Source organism: Lissotriton helveticus, chromosome 2_2 (assembly GCF_964261635.1).
Source record: "Lissotriton helveticus chromosome 2_2, aLisHel1.1, whole genome shotgun sequence".
Lineage (NCBI taxonomy): Eukaryota > Metazoa > Chordata > Amphibia > Caudata > Salamandridae > Lissotriton > Lissotriton helveticus.
The window spans coordinates 333,912,636-333,924,701 of NC_136060.1; the positions used below are offsets into that span (position 1 = coordinate 333,912,636).

Below are 12,066 nucleotides of genomic sequence, written 5' to 3' on the forward strand. Positions count from 1 at the left end.
TACCAGCGACATCAGCTAAGGAGACATCAATTTAATGAAGCCAAGGGTAGGTATAACATTTGACAACCCCTTATTGGGGCTGAGACACCTAAGGACTCCATCAAGAGTGCCCACCATAGTCCCCATCCATAACCTGACTTCATCAAGCATTTGCTGCAGCACCCCGCCACACGTATTATCAACAACAGTATCTCAATCGGATTCAGTAAAGGGGGCGAGTGGAAAAATATGCACAGAACATTACACACGCGTGGAGAAAAAGAAGAGAGACTCTGGGTTTAGTTTTTAGAAAGTGCAGGTAGCATCATATATTTGAGGACACATTTTATAAAAAAAAAAATTAAAGCGACTGGTAGCCATAAAATGCGATGGCAACCCAAAGCGGCTTTGTGCACTAAGGGTTAGTGAAGCAAAGAGTGATGACGCAAGTGACAAGTGGGTGAATACAGCGAGGACGCAATGTGACAATGTTACCAAAAAACACAATATATACAAAAAAGCAATGGTTCGTCCTCAATCAATGAGAGATGATTCTCTGTTTTTTTAACCAAGTTTGATGGTGCGCCATAAGTCGCGCTGTAGAAGGGTCAACGGCATTTCGATCCTATTTATTTATGATCTTCATCAGGACCGGGTTGCCAGTTAGGTATGTGAGCAGCCAGGTGTGGCAGGGGGTTGAGGTGGTCCTCCAGGCAACCCACGCTGTGGGTATGATCTTCAAGGTTCCCTGGGTGATTAGTGACAGCTGGATGGAGTCCGAAAATACGGTACAAGAGAGGTGAAGTGTGGGCCCAGAAACAGAGCCCTGATCTGGCCCAGGGGGTATGTCTTTGCCGCAACGGATGTCACGGGGGCAGGCTCTGGTAGGTAGAAGCTGCTGCCTGAATTAATTAAGGTTTCCTCGAGTCAGGGGCGGTCCGCCGTCAGAGTCCGGGGGCCGAGGAGCGGTTGGTGAGTGGCGTAATCTGCGTCGGGTAACTGCCATTGAAATGTGACTTGGGGGTCATCAAAGTCTTCACTTGCAAAATGACATGTAGATGGTCCATGTTCAGGCTGGGTTGGTTCATGTGGAGACTAAACAACGTCATCTTCCCTTGCTAAAGCCGAAGCAGATGTTTCTATAATGCTCAAGAGTTGTTGGAAGGTGTCTTAATCCATGGGGGGGAAGGAGGGTTTCTTCAACAGATTGATCATTACAGACAGGCTGATCTTCAGGAGCTGTTGTTTGTCCCTCTAGAAAGAAATAGGAATATGTTACAAACATTCTGTTATTGTATATGACGTAAGTGATCTCTTTTACATTGTGATATAAAATACCTTCACTTTCAAGTGCACAGGGATATGAAGAACATATGTTTCTACAAGAGAATATATGCCCATGTTGTACTGTTGTCACTTGGCACTTGTCAATCCATGTGCATTTATCTCACACCCTCCTTATTCACTAGAAATATTTAGAGATGTACCTTGCAGAACATAGCATGTAGGTACACAGATTTTCTTTTTCAAACATTATTTCTTAACATATGTCAATATTATATCTTTTTAATTGACCTTCTAAAAATGTACTGAGCTCATTAAAGTACATAATTCTGTTGGTGTACATTTGTTTTCAAATTCAAATTTTGGATACAATTGTATATATTACTAGCAGTTTTCAGTCTTGCATATGGGCCCATATTTATCGTGGATTTGCGTCAACCAGGCACCATGAAATAGGCTGCAAGAGCAATACTACACCTATATGATAATTACCAAGCCATGCAAGCTATTTCATGGGCCTGTGTGGCTTGATACATCTAGAGTAACACAAGGCAGGATTATCCGCTGTCTTGTGTTACTCTGCTGCAGAGAGGCATGCCATGGGTGTTCCCTTGCACCAAACAAGTGACACATTCCATTCCCAGATTTACCAACACTGGTAGCCTTGGGAAAGTGTCAGAATTGTACACCTCCCAACCAAGGCCACAGCGAGGAGAAATATCTGTATTTCTTTTCATTGTCTCATCTTTCAAAGTGTATTGCATTGTGCAGCACACATTGAAAGAGGACAATGCCTATGAGTAACGATTTTTTGTATGAAGGACTCCCTTCCTCAACCAAAATATCCATACATACAACATTGGCACCCTTTCATCATGATGCAAGGGTGCCTGCAATTGCCCTAGACATCAGTCTGTGCACAAGAGCAAGCAGAATGCTTTAGTACACATATATTGGTAAAGACCCACCATTCCTGCCCTCTGGCTTTCACGCTGCACAGAGCAATACACCAAGCTGCCTTGCTACACTCTCCTGCATGCCATGTAAATATTCGCAGCCTCTGGGTCATATGTATCAAACATGCACGCAACACTGTGCAGAAAGCCAAAACCAACCTCCACGTAGGAATGAAGGCCGTCGCCGAATGGATGAAGAACAGTTGCCTGAAACTGAACTCAGACCAGATGGAGGTCCTCATCCTCTGCTCCATCACATCCGCCTGGAACGACTCCTGGTGGCCGGCCGTGCTGGGAGCTGCATCGACACCCACAGACCACGCACGCAACCTGGGGTTCATCCTGGACTCATCATTATCAATGACCCAGCAGGTAAACGCAGTCTCCAAATCCTACTTCAACACCTTATGCATGCTGCGCAAGATCTACAGATGGATCTCCACCAGAACCAGAAGGACGGTTACCCAGGCCCTCGTCAGCAGCATGCTGGACTACATCAATGCCCTCTATGCGGGAACCACGGCCAAACTCCAGAAACGTCTACAACGCATACCAAACGACTCTGCACGCCTCATCCTCGACATCTCCCACCACAGCCACATCACTGCCCACCTGAGAGACATGCACTGGCTCCCCGTCAGCAAGACCTTCAAGCTCCTTACCCACGCTCACAAAGCACTCCACAATGATGGAGCAGCTTATCACAACAAATGACCCACCGTCTACACCCCGATTCGCCAGCTTCGCTCCGCTGACCTCGCCCTCTCCACCATCCCACGCATCTACCGAACGACCACCGGCGGCAGATCTTTCTCCCACCTCTCCGCCAAGACATGGAACACCCTCCCCATCCACATGTGACAGACCCAAGACCTACTGATCTTCAGAAAAATTCTCATGACCTGGCGGTTCGGGCAGTAGCAGCACCCCCTGTCCCCCTAGCGCCTTGAGACCCTCACAGGTGAGTAGTGCGCTCCACAAATCTTCTGATTGAATGAAAGCTACCGTGCTGTGCTGTGTGAAAGGGAAAGGGCAAGGATATGCCATATTTTCTAATAAACGGGCTATTCCTGCCCTTTCCCAGCACTAGCACATCGTTGGCTGTCTAGCGGCAATGCAGGCACCCTTGCATCATGTTGCAAGGATGCCTACATTGCAGGCAGGATTGTATTTGCGCATGAAGGCACAAACACTATCTTCAGAGGCTTTTTCCTCTTTGTAATTATGCTGCTGAATGCAGCACACTTCAAAAGCGGAAACAACAGCAAGAAGCATTGAGATTTCTCCTAATAATGGCTTTGGTATGGGAGGTGTAAAATTCTGACACATTCCCAGAATGTGTCACAATCCATGGGTGGATGCGTGGGGACACCCAGGGCTAGAGTGGAAACCAACACTGGCCCTGGCAAAGAGCTCGGCTGGGCCCTTGGGAGCTGTTGAGCTGTTTGCCAGGGCAGGTTTCTGCCGATTTTGTTACAGGGGCCGAATTTGCAGCTATGCTGCAAAAATGGCCCTGTAACAAAAACGGCCCCCACCCTAGCGGCCCACCGGGGAAATGCCTGGTGCCCGCTACAGCCAGTCCGGCCCTGGGAACACCCACGTTCCCCCCCATGGTTCACGTCCTTGCCGCACAGTAACACAAGTGAGCGATGTGCCCCGCCTTGTGTTACTATAGGTTTATCTCGTCACTTGACTTGGTGAAACAGATACATGTTTTTGTCACCTTTGAATTCCCTTGTCTTCCACAAGGGCAATGCTAAAAATTGGTAAATGTCCCCTAGGTTGTTGTCCCAGCAATCAGATGGAAATTCCATGTATCTGTCCCTTATTTGACAATTGATCATACTGTCCTTGTACACTTCTCTATGACATTACACGCCTTGCCTTGTTTTCACTCCCCTGTACTCCTTGCCGGTTCTTGTATCAAACAAGGGTTCCCTGTTTAGACACATAGAAATGAACCCCTAGGACAGGGAAAAACACAGTGGAGAGAACAGCTTCCAATTAAAAAACTTATTTTTATTGTAATTAAAATTTACTGTCTATTTGTCAATTGATGCACTTGTCCATGTTTATATTTTATGAATTACTAAATAGTCTGTACAATAAAAATACGTTTTTTAATTGGAAGCTGTTCAGTTCTAGTCTCTGTCCTACCACCATTGAGTGGGCAATCATAAGTTACCGCCTAGGTTGTTCTCTCCACTCCTTGCCGGTTCTCCATGTTACTACACAACAAGAAGAAGTGCCAATACTGATTCATTAATCAAAACTGTTTCACCATAAATGTGTAGGCTGAATGTGTTAGGAGTGATATTGAATGCGTGAATTTGTGAGAGTGAATGAATGCTTGTCAATCCAAATTGGATTTTTCACCAGTCCCTGTGTCCATATTTAATCCCATTGTGTGTTTTTTGGTTTTAATGCATGGAATTTCTGTGATTGAAAATTTTTATATTTTAATAAAAAGCTACTAATGAGCTTTCAGATTCATTGTCTTGTGGTCTATGCATTTATTGTGAAACAGTTTTGATAATGAATCCGTATTGGCACTTCTTCTTGTTGTGTAGTTTATAGGGCTCAGCCTTACTGATTAGGAGCCATACCCTTTTTTGGTACTAGTGGTCCTCTATGTTAGCACTACCCTGACCTTCCACCTCTGCTACCAATTCTGTTGGAATGAGGTAAATCACCTTCTCCTCCAATGGGTCCAAATTCTCCTGGATATCAGGTCCTGCTCCAGCACTCATGGCTGGCTTTAGGTTCCTGGCCAGTGTTTCTTTTGTCCTACGTTTGTAGCCATGCCACCTCTTACCCTCCACTGCAGTTCTTCTTGTTTGCGCTATCCAGTTGATCTTGTCCACTATAGATTGCCATATAGCATCCTTCTTTGCTAATGGCAAGTTAGAGGTGACAAATATAAGATGTTCATTCTTGCTCACCTTACTGATCAGTATTTGTTTTCCTCCTCTGAAAAATGTGGCTTCCTCTTTCTTTTCCCTTGGGTTGTTGGCCGTTCTTCAGGCTTAGGGTTGTTGTCCTCCTCGGTTGATAGTGAGAATTGCGTTGCTCTGTTTATTGTTTTCAAGCATTCCAAAAATGGAATGAGCTCATGTGTGATGCAATGCTAATTTGCTGCACGTAAAGGTGTTTTACGAGACACAAATCGAGTTTGCATCATGTAGGAAGTAATTGCTTCACGCACTTTGCCCCATAATCAACTACTTTGCATCACGATTTGTGATGCATGTCTGGGCCCTGCGCCATGGTCTGCTGTATGATAAATACAGTGTATCCATGGCACAGGAATCTACTGCAACACCGCGCAGTTCATGCTGATGCATCAGAAATAATACATTTGCCCCTGGTTGTTAGTTTAGAGTGGCATCAATGTCTTAACAAGGACATAATCTTTCTTGATTTTCCTTTTGATTTTGATTTTCAAAATGTTTTCTTAGTTAATCTCTTTTGCCTGAAGGAGTTTGAGTTTTTCTTTATTAAGAGCCGCGCCCACTGACAACCCTTGTGGTCCTGGGAAAAGCTTATCTTTCACTACCTCAGTTCACCTAACTGTAATTGGTAAACGCTCCGTAGCTCGACCTTACGCTTGATTGATTACCGTGGGCTGTTCTGGGAATTTGCGGATTTCTACTCTTCATTTGTGGTGAATTTAAAGCATACAGACAATAAAAATGTCTGCTCTGAATTATGCCTGCAATTTTGTAAACGCACTGCAATAAATACAAATTCTGAGTTCTCATGTTTAAACATTTGAGGGCAGCCTTTGTATAATTTGTGCTCAAAATTCTTAGATCATTTCGTATTTTTACCGGATTTTAACTTAATCCCATCTCAACCTTTCTACGCACACATACAGTGATGTTTAATGTCATCTTCTGAATCTGTCGTATGAGATGTAATCTCACCACGCGCCGTCTGCTGGTGTCACAAGCCTTTCGATTTTAGGAGAGGAATGCATCTAATTTGCGCTTAGAGGTCGGTTGTTTTCAGAGGATTTATGTGGGCGCTTTAGTTTTGTTGTGTTCTTTTAGTTGCGCGGAAACTTTAGTGGCGGTAGAAGAGCAAAAATGATTGATCGCTCGCCCCTGACTAATAAGGTCTTCTGAAAGCCATGCTTTTGAATTTTGGTAATCCGAACCCAGCCTACCATTCTCCCAGGGCACTGGACAGTTAATTTTAGTACCCCTCATTTGTTAACAAAAGCATCATTTATTTGAAGCGCTTAGAAACGGCATTCGTGTGGTGCGAAGCGCTACATAAAACAGGCTTTTGTGACTGCTGTGATAAGGTTTTCCAGTAGGGTCCTGATCCCCTGGGCCAGGAGAGATGGTGGACTTCTCCGTGGGTTGGAAGCGGAGGGGCACCTACCTCTCCGGTCTGAAGAGGAATGGGGATGGACTGCCTGCCGGCAGAGAGGCCTGACAATGAGAACAATTAATCAGAGAAGAAAGGTCTGGCTGCCTTTCACCTGGGCTTTGTGGCGTCAAGGGAGGGCTGGCCCCGTGCCCTGTCCTCGGGGCTACAAGGCACGTCTGACCCGCGCTGCTCAGATCCTTGGTCCTGCCAGGCTGCAGCCTTTGTCTGGGGAGCTTTTCTTATCTTTGCAGTGAAGAGTTGTCAAGACGCCTAAGTGTTCCTTAGATCACCGCTTTATCAAAGCAGCAGCGACGCCGGCCTCGCACGCAAGAGGACTGTTCTCGATGCGTGATGTGCCGCTTGCATAGGAAGGAATAGCTATAAAGTTATTGAAACATATACATGTGAAAGATATGCAATTTAGGAGACGGAGGAATGCCTTTTATAAAAAATTATAACGCAAACTTGGCCCGATTTATTTGAATATTTGGGGCCCCATAGAAATAACCTAAATACAAGTGCTGTGCAAAAACACATTGACAGGACCCCTAACACACTCTCTGGAGTCACACCGCTCATTGTGGGCCAGTGAATAATTGTTAGCCATAGAAAAAGGGGGCTTGACATCTAATCGTAGCTTTACCACTTGACCTAATTGTACTGAAAATAAACACTGGATTATAAATCTAAGCAGGACTGACAACACTGTGATATTTCCATGGGAAGAATAGTTCGCTGCCTTGACATCAAAAATCACTGACACCTCTGTAGTTGTCTAGTGGGCTAGCAGGAAACTGTGGAACAAGAAGACATTTGGCCAAATCCCCAATTGCTCAATATGTAAAAGAACTTTTTCAAATTATTGCCCCACTCTATTAAATGTGTGTTTACAAAAAAGCTGGGCTGGATATTACCATGGGATGGGTGTAGGGCCCAGTTTATTGGTCTTTTTAACACAATTCTCCGAAATGTAATGTGGTGGTAAAGTTATATTGTTTCCAGCAATTGGTACTGCATTTCAATTTCGGGTCTCCTACTTTGCCAACAAGTTCGATCTTGTGTGTGTAATGGCATGTGCCAACATTCAGATTATCTCTTTCTCTGCCTTTGCACCGCAGAAGCTCAAATGTGATCCTCAGTATTTCATTAATTGCATAAAATCCTAATTAGTTTAATGATCATGCTTGCACTGTATCAACTAAAAATTCCTCGTTATGTGTGCGCAATTTTCCCTAAGTCAGAAACATACAACTGTATTCAATTGAATGCCATTTCATTTGGCCAAACTGAGATATTGGTTATACTTGTTTTGTATGGTTTTGTTCTCTGTTGCAGGACATAACACTTTTGTTATTGATCACAATACAGGATTAATCAATAGATGTAGAGCAAACATCACTATAATGTATGATGTGTTTTCTGTAGTACTATTGGACAATATACTGAATCTTGTCACACCACAGTGACTGCATGATTTTTTCCCCTATAATGCATGTAATTACTCTCTTTTTGGGAGATGAATGAAGATTTTCCCTTGTTCTTGCTCATGTCAAATCTCTTATTAATTAGCACTTAGAATATTTTTCTTGTTCCTTCTCTCCTGGTAAACTTAGCAGTCCTTACTACTAAATGTTCATTGGCTAATTATCTGCTCTAGACTAGATATGCCTATTGACTAAATTAGAACAGAGCTTCCTCTTCCAAAGCTGATTCACATTTATTTGCAATTTTTTATTAATATTTTTAATGGATTGACTAACCATTATCGTTTTGCCTTCTGTAATGATCCTGAAGTGTTAATAACTCTTCATGGTTTGTACTTTCAACTTTCTCACGAATGCATTGCCCTGTGTGGTTTCTCCTTTTTAAATTCTCTGTGTTTAAATTAAATATCAGGGCTACTCTTTTTAATGTCTTTAATGGCTCATGACTTGCCTTAACTGATTCACATATAACCCTTTTAATGCTGGAAATCAACTACAAAGGCAACTGTGAAAATGGCATGCAAATTAGGAACAACATATCTGTGGGCTCTTCAAGGCCACAAACCCACACCAAATTCAGTAGGAAATTTTGAAAAATGCAGTAAAATCTAGTAGAATACATGTGGGTGGCTGAGACAAGGACCCTGGCCTACATGTAACCAGCAGTATAGTTTGAAGTAATTAGGTACAATAGGGAATAGTAGTTGTGCTATATATAAAGCCATTCAACAACCAGAAGAAAGGCAAGGAGGCTGGTGAATAAAGTGACCAATTGGGAAAATATGAGTGGACTCCCTAGGTTTCTAAGAAACAAAAAACTGCAGCACACTTGTAGGAAAATTAAAGTTCAACCGATGTCCCAATGGACATAAAATTCAAAAGTTCAAGGGCGAAGAAGTTGTCCACAAAATAACCGTTTCTTCTTTTATTGTTCCAATACAAGCCAGCCGACACGTGTTTCGTTGCAAGAAACCACACTGTTTCTGCGACTCTGCTTCGTGCGGTAGGAATGGGAGTATTGGTTACTTTTTCCGTGCCTTCTAAGATTAAGGCAAGTATAGCCTTAAAGGTCAGTAAGTCCCCGGAGTGCGGGGAAGATGCGGCGAAGACTCTTCAGAGTCGACGATTCTGTTCCGGGTGCGGCGCCTTAATCTTAGAAGGCACGGAAAAAGTAACGAAGCAGTGTCATTACCCAGCTCTTTAACCAAGGTTCTCCATATTCAACTCTGAAAATACAACGCTCCATTCGTGTGGAATTCGTGCCTGATTATCGTCTATACCCGGTCTTGAGCGGAGCCGGGTCGGAATTATCACCGGCACCGCGACCTTTGGTTGAACACCCTTGCTCCTATAGCCCTGATGAGTCGCAGAAACAGTGTGGTTTCTTGCGACGAAACACGTGTCGGCTGGCTTGTATTGGAACAATAAAAGAAGAAACGGTTATTTTGTGGACAACTTCTTCGCCCTTGAACTTTTGAATTTTATGTCCATTGGGACATCGGTTGAACTTTAATTTTCATACAAGTGTGCTGCAGTTTTTTGTTTCTTTACTTGGTGTGTCCTCTAGAACACATCGTGAGGGGTTACAGGTCTTTGCCTCTCTTCTGCATGCACCTTCTGCTTTGTAGCTTCTTTTTGTGCGTCAACCTAGTAGTGCGCCCAAATTTTCCCTCACATCTAAAATCCTGTTTTTGATAATTCCCTAGGTTTCTAAGCTTACATGATTTCAGCAAAACATTTTTTTAAATGCTGTAAGAAAATTAATATCTATATTCTTTTTACATCTATGTCAAGAGTTTACTGAAACTTACCGGAGCAGTATGTGTAACAAGCAGTCATGTCTTTTAGGCTGCTATGCTGAATGAGTGTTCTGGCGTCCTTGCAGTCTGGTCTGTCCCTAGTTATGGTTACTCAGATGGTCATTCTGTGATGAGAACAGAGCGTCAGACGGGAAGAGCAGCAGCAGGACTGCAGAGATCTGTTCTGGGCAAAGGATATCAAACTTGAGCTTCTTCTACTGTTCAGTTGATCCCATTAATTATGGAAAAAAGACATAGGCAAGCATTATGAACTACCCTTTCAAAGATGGTGGTCTGTTAGGAGAAATCTTCATAAAGTTCAAAATCAAAGATGAAGTTGAGGTTGTAAGGAGAAATTTATACATGGTGGATGTGTCTCACACATTTGTTCCCTTATTTTTCATTACATCCAACATCAGAGAACAGAACCTCTTGTGAATTCCCAAGGCTACCTAGAACAGGAGGATGTTCATTTTATTAACTAGTGTAAAAATATTGGAGCACACTCACCACCAATTCTTGCTTCATCTCCAGTCACCTAGCCTTTCAGAAATGTAATAAAACTCAGCTTTTCCCATGCAAATTCCTTGTCTGTTTTAATTTTGTTTTCCGTCAATGCCAGGATTTTTTTCTGAGGGTAACAATGCACTTTACAAGTCCGGTAACACAATAGAACTTCACTCGTTCTTCTCTGCCAGTGAAAACATCACCTACGGCCACACCACGAATGCCTCTGGACCGATCACCACTGCGTGCACTCTGCCTTCACCAAACCCACCGTACACCACTGCCCTCACAGCCCCTGCCCAAGCTGGGACAAGGTCACGGAAGAACATCTCACCGCTTACCTCAGCACTACCACACCGCGGACATCCGCGGCGCTAATACCTCAGCACACAACCTCCACCAATGGATCACCAACTGCTCCAACACTCTGGCACCCCTCAAGAAGGCACCAGGCGAGCAAAACTCTAAGAAAGCCAGCTGGTTCATTCCCGCCCTCCATGAGTCCAGACGCACTGATAGACGAATGGAGAAAAGATGGAGGAACAACAACTTTCCAGAAACCCATGAAACCTTCAAAGCCGCTGTCACCGCACAACACCTCCTCCTCAAAACCACAGAGAAAACGGCCCTCCAAGACAGAATCAACACCAACGCACACAACAGCAAAGAACTCTTCGCCATCAGCAAGGAGTTTGCCAAGCCCAACAGTGAGACCACAGATATCCCACCGTCCCAAGACCTCTGCAACAAACTCAGCACCTTTTTCCACCACAAGGTCAGGACGATCTACAACAGCTTCCCCACCTAAGCCCTCCCAATACACCCAACACCACTACACCCAATCACGTCGCACCCCAATAGTCGTGCTCAACTGGACCCCGCTCATCACAGAGGACACACTCAATACCATAAAGGGCATCCACTTCGCTACCCCCTCAGACCCATGACTGCACCACATCTTCTATAGAGCAGACATCTCCATCGCCCCTAACTTCTCTGCACCATCAACTACTCCATCGAGATCGCCAACTTCCCCAACAACTGGAAACTAGCCGAGTCAACCCTTGCTGAAGAAGCCATCTGCCAACCCGACAGACCTCAAGAACCTCAGAACCATTTTTCTGTTCCCCTTCTGTGCCAATGTCATTGAGAAGGCCATCAACATTCAACTCTCTCAGTTCATCTGAGTGAACAACGTCCTGGATACCACCCAATCCGTCTTTTGAAGCAACCAGGGCAAAACCACAACCCGTATCCTTCTGGACCTCTGGATCACTTTCAACACCATCTCCCACTGCACCCAAATCACGAAACTCCATGATGCCTGCCTCCACGACAAGTACCTGGACTGGATCCACTGCTTCCTCACCAGTCAAACACAGCGAGTCAGTCTACCTCCATTCCTCTCAGAACCCACAGAGATCAGCTGTGGAGTACCCTAGGGCTCTTCCCTGAGAATCACTGTGTTCAACGTCTACATGGACCCACTTGCAGCCATCATCAGGAACCATGGACTCCACATTGTGTCCTAAGCCGAAGACACCCAGCTAATCCTCTCCCTCACCAATCCACCCACAGTTGCCAGAAATACCTTCCACAGCAGGATGACGGCTGCTGTCACCTGGATGAAAGTTGCCTCAAACTCACCTCCAACAAGACCGAAGTCCTCTTCCTGGGACC

General features: G+C 44.4%; 1 long non-coding RNA gene across 1 annotated transcript in view; it reads right to left on the reverse strand.

Moving 5' to 3' along the window:
- Window positions 1-291: 291 nt before the first annotated feature.
- Window positions 292-12,066, reverse strand: part of LOC144821825 (uncharacterized) — a 383,678-nt gene continuing 371,903 nt past the window's right edge. Inside the window, exons 3-4 of the long non-coding RNA XR_013608459.1 lie at window positions 9,892-10,004; window positions 292-1,233 (exon numbers count right to left, since the gene is read on the reverse strand). This is a non-coding gene — a long non-coding RNA (uncharacterized LOC144821825). The remainder of the gene's footprint in view (window positions 1,234-9,891; window positions 10,005-12,066) is intronic.